The sequence below is a fragment of the Asterias rubens genome, chromosome 8 (genome assembly GCF_902459465.1).
Source record: "Asterias rubens chromosome 8, eAstRub1.3, whole genome shotgun sequence".
NCBI classification, from domain to species: Eukaryota; Metazoa; Echinodermata; class Asteroidea; order Forcipulatida; family Asteriidae; genus Asterias; species Asterias rubens.
In genome coordinates, this window is record NC_047069.1 from 666,422 (window position 1) to 684,792 (window position 18,371).

Here is an 18,371-nt window from a genome sequence, read left to right on the forward strand (position 1 = left end):
GTACATGTTGTACCATTGCCTAGGCTGAAAAAGCAGAATGATGTTAAAATACAAGGAAATCAAGAAGAGCACAGAAAAATCTCCCAAAAGAGCAAACAAAAGCAAAAAGCTGATGTCCTCTTGCTACCATTTTCCTTCAGAAAGAAGAAACATGATAACTACAAAATGCTGCCTTACAAACCAGGGTAGTGATGCAAGGGTAGCAATGCATGGTCAGTGGTGTGTGGTGTAACATGCAGTGAAATGTATCCAGGTAAAGTCGAGGAGATGGGTGATCAAGAAGGTTTTTTGTTTGTTTTACACACTTTTTCGACACAAAACAAATTGTTTGTTGCATTGAGGAACCTGTGATAACCAACAAGGCCATTTTAAATTCACAGTCCACTTTTAAACAATAACCCAAACTTTGATTTTTCAGGGACATGGCAACATGTATGTAAGTCACTTTAAATCTGCGATTTTATTTTTGTTCAATTCCTACATACTCGGCAAGATATTTAACATTTTATGTTGAATGCACAACTCTGAAAATAAAGGTGGTCAGTAAAATGGGAAATAATAATATTTCTGAAGAATGTAAGTTTGCTTTTCTAAAAATACACATTTCAGCCGTGTTTCTATGATTTTTAAGAGAAAAGGCGTTATTATTTTAGAAAAAACAAGTGAAATTAATTTATTTTGTTTGTTGATAAGGAATTAACCCAATTTTGCCAAACAAGAACTCAGTTTGGGCTCCATTGGGCTTGGCTTAAGTGGCCGGACAAACTGTAATGCGACTAACCGTAATGCGACTAACCATGGTTTTGCCACGTAAACCTAAAAGTTCAAGTTGCTGACTATAAAGTATCCTGTTGGATACTAATGTATAAGAGATGTGTGCTAAATGTAGTAAAACCTTTGCAAGTTTTTTAGTTTGAGGAAACTTTTGAATTGAGACAAGTGTATTTTTTATCATGTCCTTTTTGTGTAATGCGACTAACCGCTTTTTACAAAGCTATAACATCCAGAGTACAACGCCCACAACATTTTTAATATCATCACTTCAATGCCTTGGGTGTCAAGTACAAATCAGTCTATAAACTTAGTGGAAATAATATCTCACATAGAACTACTAGCACCAAGATCAAGAAATGACACTAAAAAGTGTAATGCGACTAACCATGGAATCGCCCATCTGGATTGTTGATAAAATCATGAATTTATGGTTCGTATGGACGTGGTTGTCAGTCTAACGAAGCTCCTAGATTAGCAACAAAGTCTTTTAATATTTAAGTGAGAAATTACCTTTTTTTTTTTCCAAATACTACGTTACTTTAGAGGAAGCCGTTTCTCACAATGTTTAAAGGCACTGGACACTATTAGTAATTACTCAAAATAATTGTTAGCAAAAAAAACTAAAGGCAGTGGAGACTATTGGTAATTGTCAAAGACTAGCCTTCACAGTTGGTGTATCTCAACATATCCATAAAATAACAAACCTGTGAAAATTTGAGCTCAATCGGCCATCGAACTTGTGAGATAATAATGAAAGAAAAAACACCCTTGTCACACGAAGTTGTGTGCGTTTAGATGGTTGATTTCGAGACCTCAAGTTCTAAACCTGAGGTCTCGAAATCAAATTCGTGGAAAATTACTTCTTTCTCGAAAACTATGGCACTTCAGAGGGAGCCGTTTCTCACAATATTTTATACCATCAACCTCGCCCCATTACTCATCACCAAGAAAGGTTTTATGCTAATAAATATTTTGAGTAATTACCAATAGTGTCCACTGCCTTTAATTGGTAACAAGCAATGGAGAGCTGTTGATAGTATAAAACAATGTGAGAAACAACTCCCTCTGAAGTAACGTAGTTTTCGAGAAAGAAGTTATTTTTCACTAAAATATTTGAATTTGAATTGGAGACCTCAGAATAAGATTGATGTCCTGAAATCAAGCATCTGAAAGCACACAACTTTCTGTACCAAGGGTGTTTTTTTTTCCATTAGGCCTATTACCTCGCAACTTACGACCAATTGAGTTCAAATTTTCACAGGTTTGTTATTTTGTGCATATGTTGAGATACACCAAGTGAGAAGACTGGACTATGACATATACCAAAAGTGTCCATGTCTTTAACAGCTCACCGTTGCTCATTCAAGTAAGTTTTTCCGGTAAAACCATTCTTTTGAATAATTACGAATAGTGTCCAGTGTCTTTAAGCATATAACCTGATGAGGGTTTGCTACAAGCCCGAATTAAAAAATATTTACACTCAAAAACTGAATTTGGGTTTGTATATTAGGTTTGCAGTAATACCATGTGTGTATCTACTGGCCAGGTAAACTTTGTTCTTAGAGAACTGTCTTTCTTTATTCTACCGCGGAGTAGATTTATCTGATGTTCGGGAGACTTCTCAGTTCTGATAAGAACTGTCCTGCTTTTTAGCTACTATCCGGGCCGGAGGGTTAGAAAATAGGCTGGGACTACTACTTTAGTTTAAATAGGATTGTAATTAACTACACTAACGTGGTGTCAGTTCTTCAATTGGTCTCAATGTTTCAACTAGCTTGCTCTAGTCATCGTCAGGATTCAGGTTTGACACATTTATCAATCCTTTCTTCTTAATAAGCAGGATTGTACCTTTTTAAGCGGGATTAATAAGCAGGATTGTTTCTGTTTAACTTTAATGCTTTTTTCTCAACTTTTAATATATTTATAGTAATAACTTTTGTATTTTTACTATTTGTATAATATGCATCCACAATTCAGCTTTTTGGCCGCCATGTTTGCTTTTTTAATAAACCAATAATAATAATACAATAAACATGTAATTTTACAGCCAGCATCAAGCTAAATGGACAGGCAATTACAAATATCAAGCACAAGCAGTATGACCTTAAAGTCACCTGGAAATAGAATTTGTTGTTCTTCGAACATTAGAGTATATGTTACTGAACAATAAAATAATTTTTTGAGTAATTGTTTTTAACGATTTATATGTTTAAAAACAAAAACAATTTGTGTTGGGGTGACTCCGCCTACCCCTTCTGTGACGTCAATCGAGGCAGACTTTACCTCGATCAAACATTGAACACACGTACGTGCAAGGCGACCAGTGTATTGCTGCTTGATGCAGCAAAACAACTAAAGATGGGGTCGGTTTGCAAGTATTTTCCAGCGCTGTGCAGAAAACACTTCGAGCCGTCGTGCTTCGAGATTCTGGAATACACTACACATTTTGACATGAAGAGAAAAGTTATTTCTAAAACATGACGCAATCCCAACAATTTTTCCAGCTAGTGGGGAAGTGGAAGAAGGTACCTGAAAGACGTAACGAACCTAAAGGTATTGTTTCAACTTTGACTGCATGTTTTTAGCTTGCGCCAAGCGTTACTATCTTGTGTTGGCACTGCATGCGATTCATCGTGCCTCGATTGACGTCACGAACAGCGCCCTCTCGGGTCGGGCTTATTTTCAAATTTGTAAATAACATTATTATTGTTATTTTGTTTATTCATATTTTACTCATCAAAACACATAATTTAGTGACAAAAGCTTTATTTTGACAAAATACCACTTCCATGTGACTTTAATGTTGCATCTTCAAATGAGCTAAGACCTTAGCTACGCTAAGCAGCTATATTTCCTACAGAGGAGCAGACTTCACTGCCTTGTCTTGTGTATAACATCTTAAACACTGTCTGACTGTCCAATCAGTTTAGGAGATAGAGCCATAGGATGAGGCCGTGTGGGTTCAACTCTAAGTGAGCTTCTTCATTCACTGTTACTGTCTAGACCAATCAACTGAGATAAAGTAATTGATGCGGGCTGGCTATAAACATGCGGTAATGCACGTAGTCAAAACATCACTGAAATTTCAGCTGTTTTCAGATCTTTAGAAAACCTTTACAATGTGTGTACCTTTCTGAAAGAGCTAAGATTAATTTTAGCTGCGAATCAATTTGATTGCAAAGCAAAGTGTGCTGTCACAATACAAATTACTCTGACAATAATGGCAGAAGTGAAATCCAGGCCAGGTACTGAAAAGTTTTATATCACGTTGGTATCCGCCATAAAGCATGAACATTACACAACCCATTATACAACATTTGAAGAAAACAAAATGGCTGACTTATTCAATGACAACAATTTTTGAAACTAATAGAACACCTCTGACTGACACAACCACAGGCCAGGGCTGCATTCAACTTGTGCAAACGTTGCCAACCATAGGCGAACGCACATCTCAGGTGTTTGTGGGTGGTTTAAAAGGCAGTGGACACTTTTGGTAATTACTCAAAATAACTAGCATAAAACCTTACTTGGTGACGAGTAATGGGGAGAGGTTGATGGTATAAAACATTGTGAGAAACGGCTCCCTCTGATGTGACTTAGTTTTCGAGAAAGAAGTAATTTTTTCACGAATTTGATTTTGAGACCTGAGATTTAGAATTTGAGGTCTCGAAATCAACCAACTAATCGCACACAAATTCGTTCATTTCTATCTCACAACTTCGACGACCAATTGAACTCAAATTTTCACAGGTTTGTTATTTCATGCATATGTTGAGATACACCACGTGAGAAGACTGGTCTTTGACAATTACCAATAGTGTCCAGTGTCTTAAAAATGGCGGTCAACAACACATTGTCCTTTCCCTAACAGGAATGAAGTATCAGGCAGCCAACATTGCTCAAATCTTCAATCAGCTATAAAGTGTTGTGGCCAAGGAGTTATTGCACCAAATTCAAAGGCTGTTAATATTGGAGACTAAACAAATTATCTTAAATGTCTCCAGAAATTCTTCATTTCAGGAGATGTTAACTACATACAGTGTACGTTATGTTGGACTCTTAAATGGTACAGTGCTGGAACCAGACACAGATTTCCATAATACAAGTAAAAATTGCCTTGATGCCCCTAAAAGTTTCATATTGACTTCAATATTTTCCAATGGAAGTGCTCTTTGCATAATGAAAATGGTCTTGCCCTTTCAAAGATGAAATTCCAGGCCTGCCATGCACAGGAAATAAACCCATAACTCCCAACTCATGCGTCTCGCAAAGAACTTGCTAAAAGTTTCTCTGGCTACTTCACCAGAGCAAAATTCAACAGGGAAAGTGCGCCCTATTAAATGCTGTTATTATTAATACACACAGCAGGACTTCAGCCAGCGAATTTCAAAAGCAAGATATTTAAAACAAATAGGCCGACCGAAAAGTGAAGTGTGCTCATTTGTGTAACCTGTGTCAACTTGTCATCCGTGATGACCAATGTACTCAATGAATGGACTCTGCCCAGGCACCCCGGTCTGCCAGGCACAGTTGACAAATTACGGTGATATCGAAAAGAGGAAATCCTTCAGAGTCTCTCAGCGGGACCTGTACTTGCTACTGGTGAACAACAAAAAATAGCCACCCTGGGGGAAAAATTGTGGACTTTCGACCTGATTTATTGTACATCATCCTGGAGATCAGATATTGCATACTCTAGCGGAATGGAAATTGCGGCAAAAAGACTGGGTACACAAATTAAGAACATCTCTAAGGAAGCACAGAGATGGACTTTACACACATTAAGCAATCCTATCTATATTTGGGATCTTACCTGATGCAGGAATTTCTCTTTGTTCCCCCGATATTAATGTATTTGAATTAAGTTCCTGACAAAAAGCTTTTGTAATTTTTGTCATAAAATGACTTATGTTCTCAGTAATGCATGCAAAGACAAAATGACGTATAAAAATATAAAGGTGGAATTTCATGAAAATTGTTGTATACCTAGTGAAAATTATCTTAACTGTATCAATCTTAATTGCTAAGCAAAGTGTGATATCATAACCTAAATCAATATGACAATAATAAGAACTCATCTTAAAGGTAAATCTTAGTTTTTAAAGGAAGGGTATACCTTTGGTAATTACTCTAAACGTTAATGAACATAAAACTTGGTAAAAAGTACTTGAGATCTGTTGATATTATAAAACATTGTTAATAATCATCCCTTTGAAATAATATAGTTTAGAGAAAGAGGTAATTTTCAACCCCAAGCATAAGCATAAAGCCAGTTTCTCAAACATCTGAAAGCACACAGTTCTATGCAAGAAGGGTGTGGATTTTTTCTTTTTTCTTATAGTCGTTTCTGGGACCTTCAATAACTAGTTGAGACCAAATTTGCCACAGATTTGTTATTGAATGCGTTATTGTGTTGGGATAGACCAAGTCGCCCTGGTCTTTGACATTTACCAAAAGGTTACCCTGCTATGATACAATGCATCCAATAAGCAGTCGATGAGAGTCACAGAGTACAAAAAGTACATCTCACATAATATCCAATTCTGGTATTTAATCAAGTTCATACAAGTATCCGCTGCTAAAATATAGGATTCGTACTGCCTCTAGCTACCGGACAATCTCGGTGGTCTAGTTAGTGAAACACTGATCTAGAATTAGAAAGGTCATGGGTTCGAATCACACAGAGTAATATGCCAGTGATTTTGTTTTCACAGAACTTGAGAAAGTATACAGAAAAATACTCTAAACCTACTCAAGAAAGTAAAGAGTATTCAGGAAAAGTACTGGGTATAAAAATAGGTGTACAGGTAAAACCAACATTAATATTCTTGTTCATATTCCTTTAACTGCAACATTGTCTCTCTGAGGGCTCTGTAGTAATGTTTACACACAAATTCATAATCCAGGGTAGTATTTATTGAGGTCATGTGTTGGCAAGGTAATCTCGGCGATCTAAACTGCTCACAAAAAGTAAGGAAACTTTTTGAAACCAGTATATTTGTTATTGTTTAATACTCTCTTTGTATATGGTATATATCAATGCAAAGCTGAACTGTTTTGGCACATTTGATTTGTGACTTTGCCTCATTGTTATTCGTGTAGCCAAGTTCAGCAACATGTAATCATTGCAAATGTGGTATCATTTTAAAGAGGAACAGTTCAGCTTTCCATTGATATATACCATATATACAAAGAGAGTATTAAATAGTAACAAATTTACTGTATTCAAAAAAGTTTCCTTACTTTTTGTGAGCAGTTTAGTTGTAAGATACTGCTCTAGAATTGCAAAGGTTGTGGGTTCGAATCCCACTTGAGTAAAATGCCTGTGATTTTGTTCACAGAACTCAAGAAAGTATACAGAAAAATACTCTTTACCTACTCAAGAAAGTATAGAGTATACAGTGCTAATACACAGAAGTGTAAGGGGAAACCAAAATTAATATTCTTTTTCACATTCAATACGATGTATTTTATTGCTTCAACTGCAACATTGTCTGCTTAGTGAGTTTTGTTCACATAACTTGGGAAAACTGGGGGGGTACTGAGTATACAGTATTTGGTGTAAGGGTAAAACCAAAATGAATATTCTTTTTCACAATTATACATATTACGTACTTTATTGCTTCAACTGCAACATTGTCTCCCTGAGGTGTATATGGGACATTGTTTACACACAAATTCATTATCCAGGGCAGTGTTTATTGAGCTCATGTGTTGCCAAGGTAGCATGACCCTCAGTGTAGACAGGTTAAGGCGCCCAGTGACATTTGCTGCAAACATGAAGTGAGTGACTGACACACTTGTTAGGATCATGATCTCCTTGAGGGTGGGGTGCTTGGCAAAGCTATTTTTAGCCATTTCTACCTAGATGTGCATTTGTAAGCGTACCATGTATTATAAACAGCTTGTTTTTACCCAGTGGTAGATTTCTTTTGCGTGGCATTGTAAAATAATACACAAAAATCTATCAGTTTTGCTGCTCAAAACTCATAATTGAGGGAATCAATGTGTGGTGAAGAGGTTCTCAACTAGTGGTTTAATCCTAACGAGGCCTGGTTCTTCATAATTTTACCGAGACGAAATCAAGGTAAATAATCAAGAACCAGGCCTTGGCGGGTTTAAACCACTAGTTGAAAACCGATTCATCACACTTTGATTCCCATTCATAAATACCTTTACGGTCAAAAACATCATCACTTTTTGGTCAAAAAGTAAAAATAAATGCAAAAACTATAATATTGCTAAATGATTTCTTTCAACACAACACCCCTCCAGCTATGAAATGGTAAAGCCCTCCGCCGCCCTCGGGTAAACAACTCCTTAAAAGGGAATGTTGTGCACATCGCACGTATCGCGTGATGTGGCACAACTGTTTCACCGTTGCTCTCGACCAATAGGAATGAAAAAACTGTCTTATAAGAACAGGTGCGAGGTCACGTTTCAAACCCATGAATTAACATTTTTTACCGGTCATAAACAAAGGTTTATACACACCCACATGACGCGCTCTCCACCAATAGGAATAGCGAAACTGTCTGAGGTATTTATGAATCGCTGGTTAATACTAGCATTCAGTGTGCACAATACAGGCATGGTACACTTACTTAGCCCTAAGGGAAAAAAAAGGCTCAAATTTTACACTGACCAACAAGCATGACAGGTCCGAGGCCAGTGTTTTGAGCATCTAGCCAGTAAACTCATGACTGGACAAGTCCAACAGTCTTGTCTTTTTCAGTTATATATTACCTCCAATGTATTATAATGAACAAAAACGAGTTATGTTCAAATCGTAACCTTTTAATTATGTTAAATAATGAAAAATCCGTGGAAAGGTAGCAATTGTAAGCTGTTAATAATAATAAAAATTGTGAAATCATTTGCAATATTTAACCAGCAACCTTATCAAACCTAATCAAAGAATGAGTTCCACAAAGCAACATCACTTGAAGGTTAGCATAAAACACACTCTGTGAGCTTTTAAGCCTTGCGCTAAATAAACCAATGTACTTTTGAGGCATTCTTGATTTTTTCCATTCTTCATACATGTCATTGGTGCCATGCTCTCGCATAAATGATCTAAATGGCTACATATAAACAAAAAAGAACAGTCATAAATATCGTTGAACGTCGTTCCCATGGGAAACTAATGCATTAGCGGGAGAAACCATTACTGGTGAAACAGTACAACGAGGTTCAGGTCATTCACACACTAGGGAAGGTACATCATTGTTGTTCGGAAGAGTCAATTAATCCCAAATTGTCAAAAGTAGTTTTCAATTAACAAACCATAAAAGAAGCATCTATAATTCCCAACCTTGGTAAAAGATGTGTCTTGTGTGGACATGATGAAACAGAACACTGGCTAGGCAAGCACTGAGGAGTTATGTTCCTGCATGCTGGGCCTGGTCGTCTGGACTTAATTTGACTTGAGTGATTGTAATTTGAATTTAGTGTTTAAACTTCAGGGGGGAAAACAACAACATTTTTTCAGGGATTTGCGCACATTCATGTCCCAAGCTTATTTCGACTGCTTTCAATAATCCATTTTGAGACAATCCCACAAGGTGCTTCTTCAATGTTACAAAATCCTCCATGGTGCTACTAACATTGATCAACAACAGAGTTCAAAATCCTACATGGTACTCCTTCATTTAATAAGAACAGAGCTCAAAATCCTACATGGTACTCCTTCATTGATCAAGAACAGAGTTCAAAATCCTACATGGTACTCCTTCATTTAACAAGAACAGAGTTCAAAATCCTACATGGTACTCCTTCATTGATCAAGAACAGAGTTCAAAATCCTACATGGTACTCCTTCATTGATCAAGAACAGAGTTCAAAATCCTACATGGTACTCCTTCATTTAACAAGAACAGAGTTCAAAATCCTACATGGTACTCCTTCATTGATCAAGAACAGAGTTCAAAATCCTACATGGTACTCCTTCATTGATCAAGAACAGAGTTCAAAATCCTACATGGTACTCCTTCATTGATCAAGAACAGAGCTCAAAATCCTACATGGTACTCCTTCATTGATCAAGAACAGAGTTCAAAATCCTACATGGTACTCCTTCATTGATCAAGAACAGAGTTCAAAATCCTACATGGTACTCCTTCATTGATCAAGAACAGAGTTCAAAATCCTACATGGTACTCCTTCATTGATCAAGAACAGAGTTCAAAATCCTACATGGTACTCCTTCATTGATCAAGAACAGAGTTCAAAATCCTACATGGTACTCCTTCATTTAACAAGAACAGAGTTCAAAATCCTACATGGTACTCCTTCATTGATCAAGAACAGAGTTCAAAATCCTACATGGTACTCCTTCATTGATCAAGAACAGAGTTCAAAATCCTACATGGTACTCCTTCATTGATCAAGAACAGAGCTCAAAATCCTACATGGTACTCCTTCATTGATCAAGAACAGAGTTCAAAATCCTACATGGTACTCCTTCATTGATCAAGAACAGAGTTCAAAATCCTACATGGTACTCCTTCATTGATCAAGAACAGAGTTCAAAATCCTACATGGTACTCCTTCATTGATCAAGAACAGAGTTTAAAATCCTACATGGTACTTCATCATTTAACAAGAACAGAGTTCAAAATCCTACATGGTACTCCTTCATTGATCAAGAACAGAGTTCAAAATCCTACATGGTACTCCTTCATTGATCAAGAACAGAGTTCAAAATCCTACATGGTACTCCTTCATTGATCAAGAACAGAGTTCAAAATCCTACATGGTACTGCTGACATTTATCCTCCAGAGAAGGTATTGATTTTTGTTGAATAAATTTACAAAAGTTTTAAACTGAGATAATTCTCTGTGTAGCAGTCAATTGGAATGCGAAGACGCTACAGGTACTCCCCACTGAATGACATTACTGCGAGAGCAGTTAATGCTTCAGGTGTGTAATTTAATTTGCGGACAGGTTTTCCACATAGAAACAACATCAGAAACAATGAATGCTTTTTGCTTGACAAGTAATCACAAGTTCCCAGATTATACGTAGCAAATTACTTAGCCAAACAATATATACCCTGCCAAACAAGAAAAAAACATACAATTGTGCCATATAAATTGAGGGTAAGGATTTTGAGGAGAAATTTGTTATTTTATTTTAATATTATAATAGAATCCTTGGAGCTGGGTCTTCCTTTTCTTCCTGCAGCGTGCCTTATATTAAGTAAGCTTGGGCGATATCGATTTATTTTATTCACGATATATCGCCGACAATATATCGCGATATTCGATATAATCGCGATTAATGAAATTTGACATCATCAGTCTTAAACTTCCAAGTGAAAGTTGTAGAAGAGACAGTCCTAGCATAAGAGAGGTGTTCTAATGACCTATTCTTCTGGTTTTACTCCAAACCTATGGGGTGCAAGATGTCTCAGCTAGCAAATACATCGCGATATTTAATCGATATATCGATTTATCGCGATACATCGCGATATATCGATATTTCGATTAAAACCAAATCCATCCGATATCGAAATTGTGTCCAAATTAATATTGCGATATTCGATAATATTGTGATATCGCCCAAGCTTAATATTAAGGCCTGGCAACTCAATTCGTTTAGCCATTTTTAAATCTGTTGTGTGTGCTGTTTAAACTCTCAGATTACCATAACAACCAAATGTTATAAAAGGAAGTGCGTATGCAGGCTTGAATAGACCATTAATTGAGACCCAATTCTAAACGTGTTTTTACTTAGATGCAGAAGTTTACAAATTCCAGATAAGATCCACTATCAGCATCATTTATGTGTTGAGTACATAATGTACATTAAAAAAAATTGGTACATCGCTGCATTAATTTTTATGACAATCAACAATCAACAATCAGTCGTTGCCAAGCAGACATAAGATCTGTTCAGTGACGTAACCAGATTTTTTCATTTTTATTATTACATATTCATTGTAATAAGACCAAGGATGCCTCCTACAGCGTGGAAACATGTAAACAAGAGTGCTTGTAAAACAGTAATTCCTACAGTCAACCTACAGTCTTCCAAGATAAGTGTCTTGTGATCTTTTACACTGTATGTCACTGCCAATTATGTACAAAACCATTCAATTTTGTTATTAAAGGATTTGGGTACTTTTTGTAAGACACAGAACACATAGCCCAGCAAATGACAAAACAAAACAATGATGGGCGCACCATGAAACAATGCTTTAATCCAAAAAGCCACCAATGACAACTTATTCTTGATCATACCTCTATTTCTGTAACAAAAGCTACAGAATATTTTGATATGGTATAGGCCTAGATCTAAACCCACACAGAAACGGACTGTAAACAAAACTGCATTACACACCAAACTACACTGTATTTTTTATCAATATTAATTAAAACATACAGCGTAAACCATTTCAATAAAGTCTGCAGTTAATTAGAATTTAATCAACTTTGCCAACATGGATGAATTCATTCAGACAAAGGCTTCAGTTTAAAGTCTAAGACAATCGATATTATGTTTTAGTTGCACAATGGTGCTACATTGTAAGACAGTAGTGGGACCATTTTGTACATTATGCAGTCTATCAACATGGTGATTCAATAAATATTAAGAAGTATGGTGTATTATTTATCAATTCTTGGTAAGGCTTGGTTGTATTCAGCATTTCGGACTATGGATAATGTACTGTGCATAGCATTACAACTGGAGACAAAGTAAGTCTTCAGAGTGCAGGCCTTATTGTCATCAACAGTACATTATCCCAAAACATGTTTCTCAAGGCATGTTTTTCAGATGCACAAATATTACATTTAATGCGAAGCTGTCGTGAACATTTTAAAAGACACATTTTGCCCACTTTCATTTATAAGCAGAAATTCCAAAAGTTGGCGCTTAGCAATTTTGTTCATTTGGCAAATTAGCAGGGTAAGCAGAAAAATAGAAACTAGTCTATGTGTTATCAGCAGGTGAAACATTCCCTGCGAATATGGAACTATGGCGTCAAATTTGCTTTGCGTTAGCATTTAGTACATGTATGAATTGGGCTTCATATTCAATTCATTATTTTACATTTACCAGTATCATTGTTGCCCTTGTCTTTTGGCAATTATTCACTTGATCATTCATGAATTACATGAGTGTGTACTTGGTAACTATAAACAGCAAACCAAACAGATGTAAACAAGAGAATTTTCCTTGCTATTGTTACCAGTGGGGACACACCCCATTTGTTTTGTTTACACAACAATGTGCCTGAATTTTGAGAGCCCTATTTTAAAATTTACAAAAACTGCCGACACACTATTTCTATTTACAGACTGAAACCTGGCAGGATACAAATGCTGTGACTGGGCGTTTTTAAGTGAAATGATTTAATTTGCTCTGCTAATTCCCAAATATTTCAACATCAATTATTGTTGTTTGGGCATTATAGCTGTGGTACATTTGAAATAAATGCCCCAATTATTTATGAAAAACACAAAACAATTCTGCTCCACAAATTTAAAGATTTCTCCATTTATAGATTTGTACACATTATGCATGAAACCATCCTGAACCAAGTTGGGTCTCATAGCTACATGCTGAAAATTTACAAAATGTTCATTGAACCATCCGCTAGTGAAACATTTGTACAACTCAGGAAAACAACAACTTATAATTAGTCCTTATTTGTAATGGATCAATGTTCTCAAATTCTAAAAAATTTCTAAGAAAAGTGTTTGCGTTGTTGCTATGATAACAAAACATGATTGTCTACATGATTTACAATGTACTTATACCAGTGTAATTCACAATGTTAAATGGAACCCTAGTGCTTCCTAGGTATCAGGTATAATAAGCACCCCCATTGGGGTGATCCACTTAGTTCTCAGACAAGGATGAACCATGGAACCCTGGTGTTTCTATTCCTATAATGGGGTATTACTATCATAAAGCACCCCCATTGAGGTGATCTACTGAGTAACTCAAAAGAGGATGAATTAACCACATTGTCCTCAAGGGATAATTTATCACTGGTGGCTCTTAGGCCAAATAAAACAAATACCAGTTGATCGTCCGGATTTTTCAAAAAAGAGGAGGATGAGGGTCTTTTTATTTACTTTTATTTCAAATCAAACAGGCCACCAATTCTTCAGTTTGAACCTGTGTTAACACTATTACTGTATTAGTATTTACAGGGTCGTATTTGGATGGAGTTAAAATAAATAAATAAATACAAATTTAAAAAGTTGGTTTTTTTTCCTGTATTTTTTTACAAAGAATCGAAAAAATAGCACCAAAAAAAATGCGGCCCCCAAAAAGGATGGGGGCGGGGACGATCAACTATAATTATATTTGGCCTTACCATGACTTGGCATCCATACTCTAAACGCAAACTACATCATACATGTAGGGTTTAAACTATGGCAAAAACATTTAGGAGGAAAACCTACCGGGAAAAAAACCTGAAACTGAACACAAATTTAAATTTTGCGTTCTTACCGGAGCGTACAACATTTTTTTAGTTAAAAAGTCACTGGTGGTTAGATTCCACACTCTTTTTCCCAAAGTAAGACTGTTAAGGCAAGTTATTGTTGCTGTTGTGTTAATGTGGATGATCCAGAAAACAATTATTTTGCAAGTTTAATAAGGCAGGAAAGTCATGGGTTTCTCAGTGGTTTCTTCCGTATGGTTGATGTGCCTAAAGATTACAAAACATTCTAACTAAGCCACAACCCTTTGAACAATGCCTTGTTAACAGTAGCAACTTTTTCTTGATTCAATTTGATATTTGTTTTTTCACTGCATGTGTGCACAGTGCAACCACACTGCAAGTGTACACTACACTACCACTGACCATTCAATACTACCAATACCACATTGGGATGCACTTAGCTAGCCTGTATATGTAGTTGATGCTATACACAGCATCAGGTTGTACACTACACATTCTTCAATGTTCATGTTCATGTTCCCTGGAACTAATGTAAGACTACATACAGCTGTACAGTGGACAAAGTGTGTTAAAACTTTGCAATTGTTTTGTTTTAAATCTGAAGAGTTGGACTAAAGAACTACATTGCTCAGTGGTAAATGATTGGTCCTGCCAGCCGGTCCAAGTGTATGCATGTGCCATGTTCAAATCCACTGGGACAGAACTGCATTGATTGAATACTTGGAAAGGTACGTACTATGTATGATGTACTATTTTAAATTGTGTATGTTTACAGTTATTTTTTAATACAAATTAATTATGAGTACGACCTATTTATAAATGATAAGGGGGGGGCTACACCTATAGTTGGGAACATTAAAGCAGTTTGGGTGAACCAAATGTTGAGCTAATTTTAACCTTAATTTAGCCCACGGTCCATCATAACTCTCTGGTTTACGACCATAAACCTGCGCCATTAAATGGTTTTAAACATTAGTCTTTAAACATTAGTATTGCAAACTAATCTGAATGGATACTGTTGACAATTGTACAGTGTGCAAAATACGTACAAATGCTGACAAAATATGTTGCTTACAAGGTTGTTGAGAATACAGCATACCAAGTCAAATGAGATTTCAAATCAATCAAGCACAATTGAGTTGGGTGCAGCATCACCCAGTGTCTAAATTTATAAGCTCCACATCACACAGCCTGCCAGTTCATACAGTATACTTCACACAAAAGTGAATATCGTGTTTCAAATTATCAGACATGATGTTTTCCTATGATTGTGAAGCAAAGAAATTACAATTCACGTGGCGTATAATTTTGATCATTGTTAGTGCTACCTAGTGAATAAATTTTTACATTCCCTTATACTACTAGTCTAGTACTGTAGTAGTAGGCAATCACTAAACAGTTTTTTTCAAATCAACATCCAAACGGTGACTGCTCAAAAATACTGAATTAGGTAAAAACATTTTTAGTGTTGTAATAATGGCTAAATTGTTTTCTAGATATTGTTGGACGCCAGTCTTTACTGCACTGCCACTGACATCCTGGATATTTTATCAAGCTTCTCCAAGTTGTTTTCCCCTATTGTTCAGCTGATATTAGAAGCTAAAAGTCTATTTTAAAATAATTGCTTTTTGTATAAATTGTCCCATACATTAAAAAAAGTACTCTCAGTGTGATATTTCTCTCTGCACTTGAGCCCAAATGCATTGTTTGCGATTAGTCAAGCGCAATATTTGAAGTGCCCATTTCAAAACTTCCCAGGCTAAATTAGTGCTCGGTTGTTAAATTTGCGTGCTGCAATTGCACTCACACGGTAGTTACTTTATTGGGAATGGTACTTAGCCTTTGGAAACAAACTAAGACAACTCTGTTAAGTACAGGGGCTGACCTATATTTTGGTTCGTTTGTCCATGGGGCTTTAACGATTTTTCTAGGCTAATTTAGAATGATATTGATTTTTTCTAAGGATAATCAAAATGAGAACCAATAACTGACTAGTGTGTGTGTGAACTAGACCGCACCTTTAATTGCTGAGCAATCTTCATTTTTGTTTCTTTTTATAACTGTGGCTACAAACATTCCCTAATACTACTAGTGTGGTAACTCTAGCGTTACACATCCACAAACAACCTCCAAATGTTGACAGAAAACTGAACTCATAGAGGTATGTCTTGTTTAGTATTGTAATACCACTAAATAGTGTTAGAGATTGACGGACGTCAGTCTCCATTGCACAGCCACTGTTGCCTGGGTACAAAGTTTCTTTAAAGGATTTGGGTACCTTTTCAAAATGTCCATAGATTTACATTAAACTTACAGGGTTTGAAGATAATGATAGTGGAAAGCTTTCCTTCAAATATAACTTACTGAGGTGCTGTAGGTTTTGAGAAATGAGTAAAACAATGTCATGAAAAAAACGTTTGTAAATGCTTAAAATAATTTTCGTCTCATACTCTCATGAGACAAAAATTATTTTTATGATATTGTTTTACTCATTTCCCCAAAACTACAGCACCTCAGCACGTAATATTTTCAGGGAAGCTTTCTACTATCATTTAAAACTGTGTAAGTTAGTGTTAATCTGTGGACATTGTGTTTTTTGTCCTACAAAAGTTACACACACCCTTTAAAAAAATGTAAATTACAAGTAATGTTTTCCCCTAAAAAAAAACCTGGAATCGCATGTTTATGAGTGTAAACTTATTAAGCTATCTTAGCCTTTGGGGGAAAAAAGTAGAACATTATGTTTAAAGTACAGGGCTGGCTTTTGTAAGGTACATGTATGGGCTTTTCTATATATTTTATTTTCTACATGGCAGTAAACTTATTTGGCATGATTGATTCTTTGAAGCCTTTGGGAAAAAAAAGTAGGACAATTCCATGTTAAAGTATGAGGGCTGACTTATTAATGGTTGTATGGGCTTTGATAGATTTTTTTCTAGGCTATTTAGAATTTTACTGATCTCTTCCGAGGGTAATCAAAAGGAAAAACAGATTGAAGTAAAAAGAATATGTATGGGTCAACCATTCTGCACCTTTTTTTTTTTACTGAGCACTGCACTATTATATTCCACACATGTGTGTTATAAATTTAGTTGTAAGAAACTGAAGGGTCAACCAACATATAATTTCAGGCAATATTCTGTTTATTTTTGTAAATAATTTGTTCTCAAGTCAAGTCAAAACATTTGAAACATTTGAAAGATTTGTGGCTGTCTGCAATGGAACACATGGAATATTTTTAATATTTATTTCAAAAATATTTTTGGGGAAGTTGTCATAAAAAAAGTACAGAAAAAAAAAGAGAAAAAAATCTTGTTGTAACTATTCAATTTTAAATCAATAAAAAAAAGGAAGGGGTGGACAAGTTTCCGTATCCTGCCACCAATTTTTTCCTTTGTTATGAAATATTGTAAAAATTAGTGAAAATGTGCAGACAGTTTTTCAGAATGTCGTTCCATATTTACACTGGCGTACATTATACAACTACACAACAAAAAGGCAATCTCATTTACCACCTGGCAAGTGAACACTTGTTTGGCTACACTACCACTGTGCGCCTACTTTTACACGTAGCTAGAGGGGTTTACATGGTTAACTAACAATACACGAGTAAAATGCTGTGTAATTGTAAATGGAAAAGTTTCCGCATGGCGCCACCACTTTTTCATTCGATATGAAATAATATAATTATAGTATCTAATTTACCTCATTGATATATCCATTTTTGTAAAAATAAGTGAAAAAGTGGTGGCGCCATACGGAAAGTTATCCTTGTAAATAATTTGTGCACAACAGCAACACTCACCCACCACAGCACCACCACTACGGAGAAACGCTATACATTTTACACCCGAGGTCACTGACTGCAATGAGGTTGTGTTTGGTTTTTTGACGGACGGTCAGACAGCAGACGGTAAAAAGGGCATGGCAATTTTGGTGTGGTGTGGCGGAGTGTCGCCGGTAGACGTTCAGCCGAATCAGCCAAAAAGGAATTAACATGTGCTTACATGACTAAATCTCAGTGTAATTGCAAATAATTTGTGCACAACACTCACCAAAGCACCATATAGGGGAGCAAGACCGTGGAGAAACGCTACACATTTACACTGGCTGCATTGAAGTTGTGTTTGGTTGACAGCAGACGGTAAAAAGGCAAGGCAATTTTGGTGTGGT

General features: G+C 36.0%; 1 protein-coding gene across 1 annotated transcript in view; it reads right to left on the reverse strand.

The window, feature by feature from the left end:
• Window positions 1–18,371, reverse strand: part of LOC117293829 (serine/threonine-protein phosphatase with EF-hands 2-like) — a 94,590-nt gene that overhangs the window by 76,006 nt on the left and 213 nt on the right. The gene's annotated exons all lie outside the window — the stretch shown is intronic.